Source organism: Ornithorhynchus anatinus, chromosome 2 (assembly GCF_004115215.2).
Source record: "Ornithorhynchus anatinus isolate Pmale09 chromosome 2, mOrnAna1.pri.v4, whole genome shotgun sequence".
Classification (NCBI taxonomy): domain Eukaryota; kingdom Metazoa; phylum Chordata; class Mammalia; order Monotremata; family Ornithorhynchidae; genus Ornithorhynchus; species Ornithorhynchus anatinus.
The window spans coordinates 67,155,721-67,176,885 of record NC_041729.1 but is presented as its reverse complement, the minus strand read 5'-3'; the positions used below and the strand labels follow the sequence as shown (position 1 = coordinate 67,176,885).

Below are 21,165 nucleotides of genomic sequence, written 5' to 3'. Positions count from 1 at the left end.
CAGAAAAGCCTCCAGTCCAGTTTGCCTTCTAATCCCCTGGGGAGGGGCCAAAGGAAAGCAGCTACAGGCTGGCACCCCTTCCACAAAACCTCAGAAAGCCCCGGCAGCTGCTGCTGGAGCCATCACTAAGGCCACAATCGTCACTGTGGACCGTTAGCTGTGATGATGAGTCCCAAGTTCTATTCCTCCCGCCTTAGCACCTTACTAAGCTCTGCTTTTGTCTTCATGCTTAGTGCTCTCTGTTTTATTCTCAAGACACTATTCAATTCTCTAAAGCTCTCTCCTTTCATCTCTATTTATGTGGCTGTCACCAATCTCCCCTCTAATCCTTTCTATTATTAACCGTGAGCCCCCTGTGGGACAGGGACCTTGTCTAACTCCGGCCCTGTAGTCTTTCCCGGCACTCATTACATTGCTCTGCGCACAGAAAGCACTTAATAAATACTTCTACTACTACGCCTCTTAAAAATCCAAGAGGGAAGGCATGTAATCTCACTGTGGGCAGGGAATGTGTCTATCATCTCTGTTTTACTGTATTCTCCCAAGCACTGAGTACAGTGCTCTTCAATAGTAAGCGCTCAATAAATACCAGTGACTGATTGCATGCAGGAATGGATTATTTATAATTATTCATTCAATAGTATTTAATTATTTAATTTCCAGGCCCGTTATCCAGTTTGCCATGCTGCTTTTAAGTTTTTGCTTTCTGTGGAGGGAAATGGGCAGTTACTGAAATTCTTGGTGGATGGAAAGAATCAGGTAAAATCCATTTACAAAGTGGAGATCTATACCATTTTCTTTTTTTTAATGAAACAACTGTTAATTAGGGGTACATTATTCAACATTATTAGCCCAGAAATTAATTTCTAATACTAAAATCAAATTCCCTGAAGTAGAAATGGATCATTTACAAACTAACCCTTAATGACCAAGTGAGGAAAATCTCAACAGTCTTTTGGGATCCATCAGCACAACATACATTAATCTTTAGAAGTTTTTCTGGGTTCACAATGCTGGAAAGGGAGAGCTGAATACTGTACACAGAAACACCATTATGTGCCTTCTTGAACTATCTGCAGGTTCAGTGTCTTCTTCGCATCCATTACCGCTTATTCAACACAGCTTTTCATATTGGAAGATATATAACCCAAAATACACATGAGCTTGCTTTGAGATGGTTTATGCTCCTCTTCCCCTCCCTCGGAACAGAGTGCTTGTAGCTATGGCATTAAAATGCAAGTTCTCTTGCACCAAGGTAGTGCTTACAATACCCCTAAAGAGATAGCTTGCCTCTAAGTAGCATGTATCTCATCCTGTTTTCACCTCCTCATCTCCCCCAACACCAAGCGAAAATTACTGGAGCGCTGAAGCAAAACCGCAACAAATTCAAGTATTAAAAGTCCTTAAAATCCTTAAATGAAATTCCATCGAATTCCAGTGACACAAGGGAAGATAATCTCCGATTTAATCTGTGGTGGCTCATTAGCGAGAGGTCAGCTCATTGAAAAGATTTCTTCCCAAATGAGTGCTGCTTTCAAGGTTAGCCTCAGTCAGACAGGGACTTGGCTAAATATGGGAATTAGAGGAAACAAACTATCAGAGAGGGGTTACTGGTCTCAAGGCAACAATCCTTCTACAGATGTCCATGTACCGCCAAGTGTTAGTGCTTTAGTGGTTAGTCTTCCAAATAGCTAAATTTGTAAATTTACAAAAGACTAGCAGCACCAAACTCAAGGGAAAAGAGATGCAGCTTTGTTCCACAAAAACTAGAAAGGTAGTGGAAATGATGTATTTTTAAAACTCCCTGGGATTCATTCGTTCATTCATTCATATTTATTGAGCGCTTTCTGTGTGCAGAGCAATGTACACAGATAGAAACGATCCCTACCTGACAACGGGCTCACAGTCTAGAAGGGATCTGAGATGCAGTCTAGAAGGGATCATGGCTTTTAGTGGAAAGAGTAAGGAGCTGGGAGTTATAGGACTTGGGTTCTAATCTCAATCCACCACTTGTCAGCTGTGTGACTTTAGGCAAGTGACTTAACTTTTCTATGCCTGAATTAACTCATCTGTAAAATGGGGATTAAAACTGTGAGGCTCATGAGGGACATGATCTGTGTCCAAATGATTAGCCTGTCCCTACCCCAGGGCTTAGTAGAGTACCTGGCATATAGTAAGCACTTAATAAATGCTATAAAAACAAATTCCGTTTTCCCATATCAAACCAATACTATTTCAACAAGTGATTTTTCCATCAGTCTCCTCACTGGTCTCTGCACCTCTAACTTCTCCATGCTTCAGTCTATCCTTCACTCTGTTACCCGGACCATATTTCTAAAACATGGCCCAGCACTGGTTCTTCAATCCTCAAAAATCTCCAGTGGTAATATATTTTCCTCTATCTCAAGCAGAAACTCTTCCCCACTAACTTCAAGGCCTTCCACAGGTTCCCTTCTTTTCACTTATTTGCTCGCCTATTTATAGTATTTGTTCATTCATTTATTCAGTCATATTTATTGAGTGCTTACAGTGTGCAGAACTCGGTACTAAATGCTTGGGGGAGTACACTATAACAATAAACAGACACATTCCCTGATCACAGTGAGCTTAAAGCTGGGGGGGCCAGGGGAGGGGCGGGGGAAGAGACAGTGCCTGGCATATAGTAAGCAATTAATACCATTATTATTATTAATATAAAAAATAAATTACAGAAATGTACAGAAGTGCTATGGGACTCAGAGGGGGGAATGAATAAAGGGAACAAGTCAGGGTGATGCAGAAGGGAGTGGGAGAAGAGCAAAAGGGGGCTTAGTCAGGGAAGGCTTCTTGGAGGAGATGTGCTCTCAATTAGGCTTTTGGTGCAGGGGAATGGACGGGGGAGAGTAACTGCCTGTCAGATTAGAGGAGGGAGGATGCTCCAGGCCACAGGCAGTACGTGGGCTAAGGATTGGTGGCAAGACAGGTGAGACTGAGGCACAGTGAGAAGATTAGCACCAGAGGAGCTAAGTGTGTGGAATGGGTAGTGAGAGAAACGAAGTGAGATAGAAGGGGGCAAGGAGAATGAGTGCTTTAAAGCCAATGGTGACAAGTTTTTGTTTGTTATGGAGGGGATGGGCAACCCCTGGAGTTTTTTGAGGAGGGGAATGACTTGTCCTGAATGTCTTTGTAGAAAAATGATCTGGTCATCAGAGTTAAGTATGGGCTGGAGTGGGGAGAGACAGGAGGCTGGGAGGCCAGCAAGGAGGCTGATGCAGTAATCCAGGCAGGGTACGGTGAATGGATTCACGTGGTCGCAGTTTGAATGGAAAGGAAAGGGTGGATTTTAGTGAGGTTGTGAAGATGGGTCTGACAGGATTTAGTGATGGATTGAGTAAGTTGAGTGAGAAAGAGGCGTCTAGGTTAGAGCCAAGGTTACAGGCTTGTGAGACACGACGGATGGCGGTGCTATCTACATCTGCAGTGATGGGAAAGTCAGGGTTTGGGTGGGAAAATAAGGAGCTCTGTTTTGGACATGTTAAGTTTGAGCTGACAGGAGGTCATCCAAGTTGAGATGTCTTATAGGCGGATAGAAATGCGAGACTGTAGAAAGACTGGAGATGTAGATTTGGGTGTCATCCGTACAAAGGTGGTAGTTGAAGCTACTGGAGAGAATGAGTTCTACTTACTATGTGTCAAGCACTGTTCTAAGCTCTGGAGTAGATACAAGGTAATCAGATTGAACACATGGGACTCAGTCTTAAAAAGTCTTCCTGGTTTTGCTGTGCACACTTATTCACAACCCCATCGACAACTTAATGGCTCTTTTAATTATTTGCTGAATTCTTTCAGCTTTGTCCTCATCTGTATGGAACCAGAAACTCTGCCTGATGGCTTGCCTGTAATTTGTCTGGATGTGTTCTGCCCGAGTAAATGATAGATAAATACTAAAGAATGACTGACTTATTGAAATGCCCTCTGAGATATCCCATCAGGATGTAAGCAAATTCCATCACCCCAAGTCATGGGACTCCAACAACCACTATAACATTTTGGTATATACATTCCTGCTTCTTACATGTAAAAATCTACCTATTATTTATTCACCTATCCGTCCTTCCACTATATGTATTTGTGTGCCATCCATGTCATGAAAGGGGCCAAGTTTTTTTGTTGTCTTGTTTTTGGTGGTGGTGGTAGTGTTTTACCTCTGAGGTATGTTTCCTAACACTTAGAATAGTGCTTTGCACACAGTGGGTGTTTAGAAATTATTATTGAGTGTATTGTGAATCAAGCACTAATCAAGCGCTTAGTACAGTGCTCTACAAACAGCAAGCGCTCAATAAATACAACTGAATGAATGGACCTTTTTATAATAAACATCTTACCAGAAATGGAAAAAAAGGATGCTACTGCCTGGGTGTATATTAGATGTTTTCAGAGATGTATTGTTTCATAAAACTAGGCCTGAAGTAATCACCCCTTGTAAGGCCCACCCACAGATGACTTCATTAAGAAGAATCTGGCCTGTAACACACTCAAAATATTTGGGGACTTTTTAGGAATTATGTGTATCAGCTCTTTCTCGGCAGTCTTAATGTATACATATTCACACACTCACATGCATTATTTGAAGATGGCTTCAAAAGGGCATGAAGATGGTGTCACCCTTAGAGCCAAAATCATTTAGGGGCTGCTGTATGTTGACGTTTGTACTCACAAGAGACTTACTAGATATTTTCATTGATTTTGCTTAGTTAGAGCTGCTATGGACCAGCGGTCAACTTGAATATGATTGAGTTTGTGGGTCAATCCCACAAGGGAGCTGTATTTCTGACAGTGACTTTTTATCAGCGTTAGACTACAATCTGGTTAAGGGCAGGGAATGTGACTGATAAATCTGTGGTACTCTCCCATTCACTCAGTACAGAACACTGCGCATAGTAAGTGCTCAGTAAATACCATTCACTTTTTGATCAGCAACTCAGAGCTCAAACTTGTCTAATTTTGCTAACTAGGTCACCTGTTTAATCATGAGCCTAAATTTAAAAAAAAAAAAATGGGCACATAAGTAGAGATTTTCATTCAGTCATCTCAGTGAGACAAGGTTTCTTCCATAAACAGCACCTCTAGATTAGTCAGCCATAATAATAACAATTTGTTAAGTGCTTACTGTCTGCCAAACTCCAACAAAGTAGACACAAGATAATCAGATTGGACACAGTCTCTCTCCCACATGATGCTTACTGTTGACCGGGGAGGGAGAACAAGTGTTGAATCCCCATTTCAGAGATGACGAAACTGAGGCACAGAGAAATAAAGTGACTTGCCCAAGGTCACACAGCAGGCAAGGACAGGACGTGGATTAGAACTCAGGAGAAGAAGCATGGCCTGGAGAAGCAGCGAGATCTAGTGGATAAATCATGGACCTGGGGAGTCAGAAGGACCTGGGTTCTAATCCCAGCTGTTCCGCTTCTCTGCTGGGTAACTTTAGGCAAGTCACTTAAATTCTCTGTGCCTCAGTTACCTCAGGAGTAAAATGAGAAATAAAACAAATAGTGAGCCCCATGTGGTGCCTAGTTTACATTCAACCAAATAAATTGGTATATACCCCAGAGCGTAATACAGTGCCTCATACAGAGTATTATGGGTGTCAGTCACTGGCACAGGCACTGGCAATATAGTGCCACACTATATTATGTGCCTTCCTTTCCCTTCCAAACCCTGTCCTCCCCCTCACTTTCCCAGCACTTTAGAGGGTACCACCATCCTTCCTGTCTCACGAACCCATTACCTTGGCATTACCCTTGACTCCTTTCTCTCATTCAACCCACGTATTCAATCCATCACTAAGTCCTGGTGGTCCCACGTTCATGACATTGCTAAAATCTGCCCTTTCCTCTCCATCCAAACTGCTACCGGCTTATACAGTCACTCTTGCTATCCTGTCTGGGTTACTGCATCAGCCTCCTCACTGACCCCCCAGCCTCCTGTCTCTCCCTACACCAGTCTATACTTCAGTGTGCTGCTTGGGTCATATTTCTATAAAAATGTAACAAGACATATTTCCTCACTCCTCAAGCAACTCCAGTGGTTATCCATCCACCTCCTCATCAAACCAAAACTCCTCACCTTTGGCTTTAAAGCAGTTAATCACCTTGCCCCCTCCTACCTCTCCTCCTTACTCTCCTACTACAACCCAGGCCGCACACTTCACTCCTCTAATGCTAACCTTCTCCTTATACCTGATATCATCTATCTCTCCACCGACTCCTTGCCCACAGTCTCCCTCTGGCCTGGAACACCCTCCCTCCTCAAATCCTACAGAAGATTACTCTCCTGCCCTTCAAAGCCTTATTGAAGTAACATCTCCTCCCAGAGGCCTTCCCTGACGAAGCCTCCCTTTCCTCTTCTCCTACTCCCTTCCATGTGGCCCTGACTTGATCCCTTTATTCATCCCCTCTCCAAACCCCACAGCACTTTCATACATATCTGTAATTCATTTATTTATAAAATGTTTCCCCCTCTAGACTGTAAGCTTGTTGTGGGCATGTGTCCATTTCTTACGTTGTACTCTCCCAAGCACTTAGTATGTGCTCTGCACATAGCAAGTGCTCAATAAATACAATTGAATGAATGAATAAATGCTTTACAGATACTAAAAAAGGAAAACGGTGTTCCAACATCCGTGCCGCTTCACAGTATGCTATTCTTTTATTCAAGGCTCACGGTTTTAATCTCCATTTTACAGATGAAGTAACTGAGGCACAGACAAGTAGAGACTTGCCCAAGGTCACACTGCAGACATGTGACAGAGCCAGGATGAGAATCCAACACCTCTGACTCCCAGGCCCATGCTCTTCCCACTAGACGATGCTGCTTCCAATCAGACACAGACCCTACCACTATTATGCCTAGACTAGCCACATTTGCTAAACTGAACAGTTTGCTCTATGATACCCAGGAGCGAAACACTTGCTTTCCAAGTATCATCTACTGAACTATTTCTCCTGAAACAAAGAACTCCTAGAGGAGTGTTTCTAAAATGTTAATGTCCCAAACAGCTACCACTAATATGCCAAGACAAATAGCAACTATTCTTGAGGCACTGATAACTCAATTAACTTTCCCATTATTACAGTGAAATTCATTTAAGTTGTTTTTCAAGGGACTGAAGAGAAAACATTATGGGCAGAAACAATGTAAATGAGTTTCACTAAAAATAACATTGGCACCAATTTCTATTTGCGTACCACATATTTTTTTCATGAAGCCCAAAGAAATTCACACACACCAAAAAATCACAAACTCTTTGACTGCTTCCATGATACAGAGGCATCTACAGTTATCCTCCATTGGAGCAATCCCAAAACCCAGAGAGCTGGGAGGTTCAGTATGCTGCAGTATACTCTTCCAAACACTTAGTACAGTGCTCTGCACATAGTAAGCACTCAGTAAACGCCATTGATGATCGCACTGATGAACCTCAGTTAAAACGAGGAAGAGGATTTCTCACGCTGGAGCTAAAATTCCAGTGCTCTTGATACTTGACCAACTTTTGGGTTTTCAGCTAATTTTATAATGTTAGCATTTTTTCCAAAGAGGAAAGAAACAACAAAGGCTCTAGATAGTCACTAAAGCAACCATTAGTATGACCAGTTGTTTTAATTTGCCTTACTCTACTCATTGTATTTCATCACAATACCTTTTCCCCAAATCAGCATATTTTTCCCATCTGCCTCCTGATGCTCTTTCCCTGAAGTCTACACCCATTCTAAATCATTTTCAAGTTGTGCTTTATTAGAGCTTCTTCTGTCCATTCTCCTCTAGACTGTGAATAACAATAATAATAACAATGGCATTTGTTAAGCGCTTACTATATGCAGAGCACTGTTCTAAGCACTGGGTTAGATACAGGGTAATCAGGTTGTCCCACGTGAGGCTCACAGTTAATCCCCATTCTACAGATGAGGTAACTGAGGTACAGAGAAGTTTAGTGACTTGCCCAAGTCACACAGCTGCCAAGTGGCAGAGCTGGGATTCGAACCCATGACCTCTGACTCCAAAGCCCATGCTCTTTCCACTGAGCTGTGCTGCTTTTCCATGTGGAATAGGAACTCTGTCACATCTGACTGAATCCACCCTGGAGTACTTATAACAGAGGATGGCACAAAGTAAGTGCCTAGGAAATACCACAATCATTAATCATTATTATCATTCTAGTTGCAGCTGCCTCTGCAGTTCCACAAAGAGCGTTGTCTTGGATTTCATTCATTCATTCAATTGTATTTATTGACCACTTACTGTGTGCACAGCACTGTACTAAGCGATTGGAAAGTACAATTTAGCAACAAAGAGAGACAATCCCTGCCCACAGTGGGCTCACAGTCTAGAAGCAGGGAGAGAGACATCAAAACAAGTAAACAGGCATCAATAGCATCAATATAAATAAATTGAATTATAGATATATACATATCCAAACATGTAAACAGGCATTAATATAAAAAATTGAAGTATAGATATGTGCATATGTACATAAGTGGATCTCCTGTTTATTTCTTAAATTCTGTGAAATCTTTGAGGAAGAGATCCCATTTCAGAATAAATACACCACCATTTTTTTCAAACATCAAAGCACTTTCCACACCGATATTAAACGCTATTTTCCTAAGTGGATCCTCCATCAAAGCTCCCAGCACTATAGAGAGGCATAAATTTATTTTTCTTCAGCCTCTTCTTGTAAACAGACTGTAAGATAGCAGTGAGTAAATAATGAAAATTAATCTAATTAAAGGGCTTTGTTCCACTGGGAAAAAGGGGACTGGAAAGCAAGCTCATGAACTCTATTATGAGTTTTGCATCGATTCGTGCGTGACCTTGAGCAACTCATTTAATCTTCATGTCCGTCAGTTTCTTCCAAACTCTTTGGAAATAACAACAGATATCCGCCCAGAGAAGCTCAGCAAGCTTCAAGAGAACATAGCTGCTAAAGACAGACAGATACTACAAAAGAACCAATGTACTGTGTTATTCTAAATATCAACATCTTTTCTGTTGTCAGTTTCAATTTTGCATGTTTGGCTTCCCTGGGTGAAAAATGTAGCTTAAATGAAGATTAGATCACATGGCTTTCCATAGCTCTCTGCTGGCCTTAATTTTAAGCAAGTGTATTCAAGTGATACTGAGTTTGCCCTTAATTTAATGCTCAGTATGCAGAATAGTTAATATTTGGGTGGAACTCATGAACTTTCACTGATGGCACAGTTTAACCAAAAAAAAAAAGACTCGATAAAATCCCAGAAATAATTTTTATTGCTTCAAAGATTATTTCAGAGGCTACTAACTTCTGTCTAGAAGGTCCCAAAGCAAAACGTTATCCAACAAAACTATTTTAATATACAGCATCCTTTTACTAAAAGACTCTCTAGAACCTCTTGGCTGAAGCTAGAATTAAACATCTGTTTAACGGGAGTTGCCAATTAGAGATAATGTAAATGCACACCATCTAAGAATTCACAGTAATAAATATTGCAGCTTTTAGTTGGTGTTATAGCATGGATATCTGAGATTTCATTTAAACTGGCTACAAATACCAGTCATTGATATTTATTGAGTCTTACTGTGTATGGCGCACTGTACTAAACATTTGGGAGAGGACAATACATCGGAGCTGGTAGATAGAATCCCTTCCCACCAGGTGCTTAAGGTGTAGAGGAAAAAGTAAATAATACTGATAATTATGATGTTCATTAAGTGTTTAGTAAGTGTTGTGCACTGGGGTAGATACAAGATAGTCAGGTATTGTATGTATTTGCTTGGTATCCTTAAGATTGTACTGCCTAGAGTTTGTATATTCTAAAATGAAATGGGAGAAAGTTCAAGACTGGGGAAACATTATATGTCATATGAATAATCAATGGTATTTACTGAGCACTTAACTATGTGCAAGCACTATATTAGGAAATTGAGAAAGTCAAGTATAACAGCATTGGCAATAATAAAAATAATAATGGTATTTGTTAAGTGCTTACTATGTGTTTAGAATTGTTCTTAATGTTGGGTTAGATAAAAGATAATCAGGTTGGACACACGCCCTGTCGCACATGAGGGCTCACAGTCTTGATCTCCATTTTACAGATATGGTAACTGAGGCACAGTGAAGTGACTTGCCCAAGGTCACACAGCTGACAAGTGGCAGAGGCAGGATTAGAAACCAGTTCCTTCTGACACTCTGTAAGCTCAATATGGGCAGGAAATGTGTCTGTTTATTGTTGTACCATACTGTCCCAAGCACTTAGTAGAATGCTCTGCAAACAGTAAGTGTTCTATAAATACAATTGAATGAACTCCCAGGCCCGTGTTCTATCCGAGGGGCCACGATTGAGACCCGCCAACAAGGAGCTTACAGTCTATAGGGGGAGCATGAAAAATCCTAATAACAGTTACTGCCACAGGTCAAAGTAGAATCAATCTTCTGGCAGTGTGAATAAGGTGGGATTTACAGAAATAAGGCTTGCCCCAGTGGTGAATGGGTAAATTGGTTACCTACTAGACTGCAAGCTAGTTCCGGTCAGGGATCATGTCTTCCAACTGGATTTTATTGCACTCTCTGAAGTACTTAGTAGAGTGCTCAACCCCAAGTAAGAAGTGCTCAATAAATACCACTAAATGATTCACTGAATGAGAGCTTAAGTCTACCATGTTCTCCCAAGTGCTTAGGACTGTGATTTGCACATATTAAAGGTTAAATAAATACCGCTGATCAATTGCAGCTTCATTTGCTATTATTAAAACTTCCAGTCTTTCTGGCTCCCCTTTTGGCCTTTTTCAAAACTGAATTTTTAACATTGTTCTGAAAGTTTTGAAGCTGCAGAGAGGAAGTAGAACAGGGAGAAGAGGAGGCAGATACATTAACTCTTTACTTTGTTCAGTCTCAATTCAGCCATCTCAAAAGGCTCAAGGAAACCTGGATAAACATCAACCAAAGGATTCATTCATTCATTCAGTCACATTTATTGAGCATTTACTGTGTGCAGAGCACTGTATTAAGCACTTGAAAAGTACAATTTGGCAACTGATAGAGACATTCCCTACCCAAGGATCTCAGCAGTATATTGCAAGTACCTTTTGTGTACCAAGGATGGACATTTAACCCGGTTTCTGCACTTAGAACAGTGCCCGGCACATATTAAGCACTTTACAAATACCATAACTATCATTATTAATATTATTATTGATTATTCTCTTGGTTTTCTGTCCACACTTGAGGAGTACTGCATTCACACTTCCTTGGAATCATGTCTGCTGCTCCCTCATGCTCAAAACTCAGCACCACACTCTTCTCTTTGGGAATGTGTCTACCAACTCTATTATGCTGTACTCCCCTAAGCTCTGGGCAGAGTGCTCTGCACACTCTAAGTGCTCAATAAATACAGTTGATCGCTTGATTCTTTAAGACTAAAGATTTCAGCTTACACATTCCCTTTCATTCCCAAGCACCCCAAGGGCCCCTGCAATTATTTCAAAATCCCCTATCTAGAAGGGAGGCAAATGGACCTTATACCAGAATCTAATTCTTTCTATAAAGACTTCAGGTAAGCTGGTTCTCCGTCCAATGGCAACAGCAATCAATCAGTGGTATTTACTGAGCACTTACTGTGACTTTCTTAAATGCTTCAGAATGTGCAATATGATGCATCCCTACCCACAAGGAACTTACAGTCTACTGGGGGAGACAAGACTTTGTAAAACATTTCAGTAGAATACTCGTTGGCTAAACACTTTCTGATCTGCAAGTGATATCATGTATTGTCTATTAAAATACCTCACCTGAGACAGAATACAGACTAGATCTTATTTCATAATGATCCCAATGACATTAATTTTACTTATTTAGTGCCTTTGGAACATAACAAATCATTACTTTCTATTTCAGACAAATGTCCATAGCTTCACTCTTAAATTCTAATGAACACAGCTTGCTTATCTTAAAGAACATAGGACAAAACAGATGATCTGAAAAAAACAGAAACATAAAACAAAGACTATTAAACTTACATTTTTTAAAGATGAAAACTAGAGAAGGATTTACTGCTTATCTCACTTTAATTTTCAAAACACAGTAAACCAATCAATGGTATTTACTGAGTACTTAATGCATACAGAGCAATGTAATAAATGCTTGAGAGAGTGCAAAAGAGTTGGGAGACATGATCTCTTTATCCTTCACTTCTAATTCAGAATGCAAAAAAACTCAAAATTCTGTATCAATTACTTTGAACATTTTCTTCGATTTCCAGCATCAAAAATACCACTACCAAATTATGTTAACCAGATTATGTTAACCTTGAAAAGCTTAAACTGGTGGTTCTTTTTCTCCCAAATTCAAGCTTAATACAAAGCACTTGCAATGCCAATTCACAACATTTTTAAACAGAGTCACCTCTGGTTTCTGAGAACACAAATAGCAGCAAATTTGCCCTCTCTTTTACAAAGGACGGCTCTTTGGGGAAGCAAATTTAATGCAGGACATTAAATAAACTGATGCTGTCATTAGTGCAAATGTCAAGTTCATTATAGCAGATGTTTCAACTGACAATCGCTACACATTAAAATCACACAAGCAATGCGCAGTGCAGTCACCATTTGATTTAGTGAATCTGCTTCAGTGCTCAAAACAGTGTCAGAACTGTCTCTACAAAATCATCACAGGATTGTTATTTCACAAAGATAGTTATTGGGTTAAAACATTCGTAACATGTTCCAGTTCTGGGATATCACTGATGAATTTGATATGTCCTTTGAAATGTAAAATGTTTATGAACTGCATAATAAAATGGAATAGCTAATACTGTTGGAAGCTGAGAAAACCACAGAGTAGTAAAGAACTACTTCTATATTATGCATATTGCTACAGAAATCATTTTCATTTTCAAAGTTTAGATGGGGTACCTGCAATGCATAGTACAACCATCAGGAAGTATGTGAGTGCTAAGAAGCATTCACTAAGTCCCAGAGCGGAGAAAAGCAAACGAAAGCCATTCTTAAGCCCAGAAGTTTGAGATCCATCTTGCACCTAGGCCCCTAGATGCTCAGAAAAGGAGGCCAGTGGTTCAGTAAACTGGAGATTCTGAAATGATACCATGATGTGGTAACTAATAAATATGTCTACTTATTGACTGTTAATGCAAGCACATTGATATCCAGGGTTCCCTTTTCCATAATAAAGCAGATTTTCTAGAGTTGTTTAAGATTGGCGCAGAAACTCTATACAGAGAGCAGTCATGTCTGGACAGTCTAAGTAAGCCAAATGACTTCTGGGGATCTTGGCCAATGAGGCTGAGTGAAGAGAGGTCGAGAGAGTTCAAAACTGCACTCCTCATCTTCCCTTGAAAATCCTCTCCTCTACCTAGCTATCCCACCCCAAGTGACAATTTCACCATCCTCCACATCTCTCAAGCCTGTAACCGTGGCATTATCCTCAACTCTTCCCTCTCCCATAACTTAGGAATTGAGCCTGTCACCAAATCCTGTCAATTCCTCCTCCATGACATTTCCAGATCGGCCCCTTCCTCTCCGCCTCAATGCTCGCAAACTGGTCCAGGGAATCGACATATCTTGGCTTGACATGGGGTGACAACAGCCTCCTCACTGACCTCCCCGCCTCTAGTCACGCCCACTTCCAGTTCATACTTCCGTCTGGTGCTTGGATCATTTTCCTAAAATGTTCTGCATACATCTAGAGAAGATACATATAAGCAGCGTGGCTCAGTGAAACGAGCACGGGCTTGGGAGTCAGAGGTCATGGGTTCGAATCCTGACTTCACCACTTGTCAGCTGTGTGACTGTGGGCAAGTCACTTAACTTCTCTGTGTTTCAGTTACTTCATCTGTAAAATGGGGATTGCGACTGTGAGCCTCATGTGGGACAACCTGATTACCCTGTATACCCCAGCGCTTAGAACAGTGCTCTGCACATAGTAAGTGCTTCACAAATACCAACATTATTATTATTATTAGTCATGCCCACTTCCAGTTCATACTTCTGTCTGGTGCCTGGATCATTTTTTCTAAAATGCTCTGCATGCATCTAGAGAAGATACATACAAGCAACGTGGCTCAGTGGAAAAAGCACAGGCTTGGGAGTCAGAAGTCATGGGTTCTAATCCTGCCTCCACCACTTGTCAGCTGTATGACTTTGGGCAAGTCACTTAACTTCTCTGAGCCTCAGTTACCTCATCTGTAACATGGGGATTAAGACTGTGAGCCTCATGTGGGACAATCTGATTACCCTGTATACCCCAGCACCTAGAACAGTGCTCTGCACATAATAAGCTCTTAACAAATACCAACATCATTATTATTATTATTATTAGTCACGACCACTTCCAGTTCAAACTTCTGTCTGGTGCCTGGATCATTTTTCTCCCGATTAGATTGTAAGCCCGTCAAACAGCATGGACTGTCTCTATCTGTTGCTGACTTGTTCATACCAAGCGCTTGGTACAGTGCTCGGCAGATAGTAAGTGCTCAATAAATACTATTGAATGAATGAATTTTTCTAAAATGTTCTGCATACATCTACAGAAGATACATACAAGCAACATGGCTCAGTGGAAAGAGCACAGGCTTGGGAGTCAGAAGTCATGGGTTCTAATCCTGGCTCCACCACTTGTCAGCTGTATGACTTTGGGCAAGTCACTTAACTTCTCTGGGCCTCAGTTACCCCATCTGTAAAATGGAGATTAAGACTGTGAGACAACCTGATTACCTTGTATCCGCCCCCAACACTTAGAACAGTGCTTGGTACATAGTAAGCGCTTAACAAATGCCATCATTATTATTATTATCTCCCTGTTCTTCAAAAACCTTCAATGGTGGCCCACATTAAACAGAAAATCCTGACCATTGACTTGAAGGCACTCACTTAGCTCTCTCCTTCCTACTTACCCACTCTCCTCTTCCATACAGCCCTGCTTACACACTCCATTCCTCTCAGTCAAACCAATTAGTTAGTCATGTTCACATTTTATTTGCCACCCAAGTCACATATGATCAATCACCATTCACCCCATCTTCAAAGTCCTTCTGAAGTAGGGCTAGTAGTAGTAATTAGTGAGCTGCCACTTAGTGCGCATGTCGGACTATTTCCAATCTGATTTTCCTGGGCACCTAAGCCAGTGCTTGGTTCAGTGCCTGGCACTAAAAAAGTGTTTAACAAGTACCTTAAAAAACAGAGAAAATCCCATCTCTTCCATTAAGCCTTCACTAGTGGAAAGAGCACTACCCTGGGAGTCAGAAAATCTGAGTTCTATTCCCTGCTCTGCCTCGTCTGCTGTCTGACCTTGGGCAAGTCAGTCCCTTTCCTGTGACTCAGTTCTCTCATCTGTAAAATGGGGATTTACAATGTGAGCCCCATGTGGGACATCAACTGTGTCCAACCTGATTAGCTCGTATCCCAGGGTTTAGCAGAGAGCCTGGCACATACTAAGTGCTTAACAAATACCATAAAAAAAAACCTTGCTACTTAAACATTTTCATGCCACTTAAACACTTGGGTAATCACACATCCCATTAGCACTTTGGATACATCTGTATACTCAAAAGTGTCCTAAAATTTATTTTAGGGACTGTTTCTCCCTCTATATTATACACTTCTTGAGAACCAAGATCATATCTACTAATTCTATTAAAAGTGGAATTAGTAGAAATGATCCCTGTTCTCAAGGAGTTTATAATCCTGGTTCCACCACCTGGCTACTGTGTGACTTTGGGCAAGTCATTAATTCCTCTATGCCTCAATTACATGATCTGTGAAATGAGGATTAAAACTGTGAGCCCCATTTGGGACATGGAGTGTGTCCAACGAGTTGTCTTGTATTTACCCCAGCACATAGTGCATTAAAAAAAAAAATAAAAAGATAATCAAGTTGGAAGTGTCCCTTGTCCCAAATGGGGTTCAGAATCTAAATAGGAGGGAGAACTGATATTGAAACTCCATTTTACAGATGAAGAATCTGAGACCTTGAGAAAATAAGTGATTTGCCTGAGGTCACACAGCAGGCAAGTGGCAGAGTCGGGATTAGAACCCTGGTCCTCTAACTCCCAGACCTGTGCCCTTCTAATTAGGCCATGCTGCTTCTCTAAGGAGGGTTTGGAATAGTAAGGAAAACTGGAGTTACTGATAATCCAAATATCCAATTTAACTAATTTAACTAAATCTTCTTCTATCACAGCTAACATCAAAATTGATATATTTGAATTTGGTTAGCTTCTACTCCCTTCCAATACACTTTGGATAAACTGCCAGTGAGCTGGCCACCGTTACAGAACAAATAAAACAGAAAATTCGAAATACTGGGATACTGACAAACAGGAATTCAAGTCTGAAACCCTCAAGGTGATCTTATAGTTGGGAATAATCCTGCAACCAGAGCTGAGAGGATGAAGCCATACTTGTTGAGAATTGTATATGTGCAGAGGCCTTCTGCAGCTGCTTACCAAGATAAACGGTGGAGCAGCACTGTCCTGTAGAAAGAGTTGGGGGAGCTGGGTTCTTACCCTGGCTCTGTCACCTATCTGCTGTATGATACTGGGCAAGTCATTTAATGTCTTTGTGCCTCAGTTTCCTCAGCTTTAAAATGGGGATTCAATGCCTAATCTCCCTCTTAATTAGACTGTGAGCCCAATATGGGACAAGGACTGTGTCCAACCTGATTGTTTTGTATCTACCCGAATGCTTGGTTCAATAAGTGCTTAATAAATACTATATATAAAAGAAGAAAAGACTCCCAGGGGAAATCATCCCTTATCCCTAGCTGTTCTTTACTGTGGGGTCCAAAGATGCAGATGGCATCCTCTCTTGGTTTACAGTGAGTGCATATTCATACTGCTGCAAGAGGAGAATAAACATTAGCTGTTTTTATTTTCTCTACCATGCATTCTCCACAGAGTTTCTTTCAGTGACTTGGTGTGTCTAACAAAATAACATTCCCGATGAAAATAAAATAATAGATGTCACCCACCCTGGGCATTTTGTTTTCAGATAGACTCCGCTAACATTTGTCCCTTTAAATTAGCCTGAATGCCTGCTTCCTGTGAAAGAAAATCTCCCTGCTGGTTTGCCTGGTGCTGCGGAAAAGACTTGCAAAGGATAAAGGATTTTTCTCTTCTGCTGGAGAGAAATTGCTTTGGGAACTGTGCTACCTTCCCAGGGGATCACTTTTCCACCTGCTGGACAGGATGCAAAACACTTCTGCCCTCACCAGGGTTTCTCACAACAGGATCTTTCTTGATACTTAAAACTGAGGAAAGGTGGCCCCAATTCTGACAGAAATGCATGGTGACTTGAGGAGAGCTATTCAAATGGAAAGTCGCTTTCCATCAGTTCGGGTATGTTTCTATTCCCTTTGTGGAGAAGGGTTGTGGTGACTTCTCTTCTTGCTGGAAGCCACACACTAAAGTTACTTTTCTGTTATGCCCTTTTAATTTGTTTGGGGAAAAAACAAAGACCACAGATGGAGACAAATGGAGAGCAAGAGCAGTGATTGGCATGGTCCAGTGGATAGAACACAGGCCTGGGAGTTAGAAGGATCTGGCTTCTAATAATAATAATAATAATGTTGGTATTTGTTAAGCGCTTACTAGGGGCAGAGCACTGTTCTAAGCGCTGGGGTAGATACAGGGTAATCAGGTTGTCCCACGTGAGGCTCACAGTTAATCCCCATTCTACAGATGAGGTAACTGAGGCACAGAGAAGTGACTTGCCCACAGTCACACAGCTGACAAGTGGCAGAGCCGGGAGTCTAACTCATGACCTCTGACTCCGAAGCCCAGGTTCTTTCCACTGAGCCACGCTGCTTCCCCTCTCATTATTTGTCTGCTGTGTGACCTTGGGCAAGTCACTTCACTTCTGTGCCTCAATTCTCTCATCTGTTCAATGGGAATTAAGAGAGTGATCCTCATGTGGGACAAGGACCGTGTCCAACCTGATTGCCTTGCACCTATCCCAGCGCTTAAAACAGTGCCTGGAACACAGTAAGCACTAACAAAGACCATCAAAAGAAAAAGAGAGCAAGTGAAGCTAAATCTTCTTTTTTTTTTAGCCATGTATAATAGAGCTCTCTGACTCCTAGATTACCTGTGGATCCATTTCTAAATACATTCTCCTTGATTCAAAGTTGGAAGGCTTGTTCCTTAAGGGGCTTACTCTGCTACTGCTGAAACAGGTTTCTCTCCTCCTCTACCTAGGATAGGAGATTTAGTTTAAATAAGGTACAGAATCAATGCACTTTGTTCATTCATCTGCCCCTAAGATGGGGAGTAGTTTGTTATAAATGGTACTGCCAATAGAATGCACCTTTCTCGAACAATGAAATGGGATAAATTTCAGCTAAATTAAAAGTGGGTAAACTACGTGTCATTTGAGCTAACACAACTATAAATAATACCAATGAAGCAGGGCTTCTGAACGGCAATTGCTACAGGTCAGAGTAGATTCATTCTACTGGAAGCATTCTACTGGAAACAGTGTGGCCTAGTGCATAGAGGACAGGCCTGGGAGCCAGAGGACTTGGGTTCTAATCGTGGCTCCGCCAGCTGCTGTATGATCTTGGGCATTCCAGTTAACTTCTCTGTGCCTCTGTTACTTCAGTCATTCAATCCTATTTATTGAGTGTTTACTGTGTGCAAAGCACTGTACTAAGCACTTGAGAGAGTAGAATATCACAATAGACACACTCCTGCCCACAACGAGCTCACAGTCTACTTCAACTGTAAAATGGAGATTAAGACTGTGTGCCCCATGTGGGCCATGGACTGTGTCCAATCTGACTACTTTGTATCTAACTCAAAGTTTAGTACAGTGCCTGGCATGTGCTAAGTGCTTAGCAAATGCCATTAAAAAACAAACAAAACAAACCCCTTGGATTCTAATCCCTGCTCATCCACTTGCCTGCTGTGTGACCTTGGGCAAATCACTTAACATCTCTGTGCCTCAGTTTCCTTAATGGCAAAATAGGGATTTAATACCTGTTCTCCTTCCTACTTAGATAGTGAGACCACTGTGGGACTGGGACAGAGATAGCATTCAGCTTGGCTAGCTTAGGTCTACCCCAGTGCTCAGAACAGTGCTTGACACATAGGAAGCACTTGATAAACCTCATAAAAACAAAAATATGAATGTGGGGATGATTTCAGAAGCATATCATAGTACTTTGAATTCAAAGAAGACAGCACTGATGGGGAAATTCACCTAAGCATGCCTGTGGGTCTGAAAACACCCAATGCAGAGCCCAGGTGTCTTGCCACATTTTGCACACAAAAAGGTGGAGAAAATTGAAACAATTTCTGCACACAGTAAGCATTTAATAAATACACCTGATTACTAAAAAGTTGTCCCGTACTGTGTGGTCATGCTTAATGTACACGGCACCTGGTGCTCTTTCTCCTTTTGCCTTGTCTCTCATTCCCTAGGAAGCTTTTGCATTACACTATGTTGTCTTTCTTCTGCAACTGACTCCCAGTTTTCGACTTGCAGGAAGCACCACCAGAGGTTTTTTGATCAATCAATTAATGGTATTTACTGAGCACTTGTTATGTGCAAAGCACTGTTCAAAGCACTTGGGAGAGTACAATACAAAAGCAATGGGAGAGTACAATACAAAAGCAATTAGCTGTCACATTCCCTGCCCCCAACAAGCTTTACCATGTCCGGAAAACAATAATTTTTGAAGTACAGATTGTCCTAACAATGGGCAGCTTGGTTTCCAATCTGCTATCCTTCATTCGCTAATACTAAAACTGCTGGTTTTTCTGTTTCTCCTTTCTTCCCTTCCTTGTAACTTTGTTTTGCTTCTGGTACGTGTGAATCAATCAGTGGTATTTGTTGAGCACTTACTATATGCAGAGCACTGAACTAAGCACTTGGGAGAGTACAGTATAACAGAGTTTTGTGTTGTTGTTTTTAATGGTATTTGTAGGCGCTTATTATGTGCCAGGCACTTTTCTAAGTGCTGTGGCAGATTCAAAGTAATCAGGTAGGACTCAGTCTTAATTCCCACTGAACAGATGAGGGAATTGAGGCCCAGAGAAGTGAAGTGACTTGTCCAAGATCATACAGCCAACAAGTGACAGAGCTGGGATTAGAAGCCAGGTCCTTCTGGTTCTCAGACCCACACTCTATCCATTAGGCCATGCTAGTAGAATTGAGAGTTGATAGTTGTTACAAGGGAAGCAGCGTGGCTCAGTGGAAAGAACCTGGGCTTGGGAGTCAGAGGTCCTGGGTTCGTATCCCAACTCTGCCACTTGTCAGCTGTGTGACTGTGGGCAAGTCACTTCACTTCTCTGTGCCTCAGTTCCCTCATCTGTAAAATGAGGATTAAGACTGTGAGCCTCAAAGGGAACACCCTGTTTACCTTGTATCTACCCCAGCGCTTAGAACAGTGCTCTGCACATAGTAAGCGCTTAACAAATACTAACATGATGCTCTGAAGCTGCTGAGAGGAAATGGGAGAGGAAGAAGGGGAAGAGGAGAAGGAAACAGTAGCCCTCTTAGTGCAGTTTCAAGGCAGCCACCTCTAAAGGTCTGGGGAAACTTGCATAAACATCAAAGGAGCTCAACAGTAATAGGTGATAAGCACAACGCCCTTCCTCCTCACCTCCGCCACACTCACTCTCTTCCCCTCTTCAAAACCCTACTTAAAGCTCACCTCCTCCAAGAGGCCCTCCCAGACTGACCTCCCCTTTTCCCTCTGCTCCCTCTACCCCCCCTTCACCTCTCCTCAGCTAAACCCTCTTCTCCTCATTTTCCCTCTGCTCCTCCCCCTCTCCCATCCCATCCCCTCAGCACTGTACTCGTCTGCTCAACTGTATATATCTTCATTACCCTATTTATTTTGTTAATGAGATGTACATCACCCTGATTCTCTTTGTTTGTTATTGTTTGAATGAGATGTTCTTCCCCTTGGTTCTATTTATTGCCATTGTTCTTGTCCATCTGTCTCCCCCGATTAGACTGTAAGCCCGTCAATGGGCAGGTACTGTCTCTATCTGTTACCGATTTGTACATTCCAAGTGCTTAGTACAGTGCTCTGCACATATTAAGCGCTCAATAAATGCTACTGAATGATTGAATATTATGTTAGGTACCAAGGATAGATATAGAAACCAGTTTATGCACCCAGCTGATAAA

General features: G+C 41.6%; 1 protein-coding gene across 1 annotated transcript in view; it reads right to left on the bottom strand.

Moving 5' to 3' along the window:
- The window catches only part of PRKN (parkin RBR E3 ubiquitin protein ligase), a 1,416,888-nt gene that overhangs the window by 1,056,140 nt on the left and 339,583 nt on the right, over window positions 1-21,165 (bottom strand). The window lies entirely within an intron of this gene.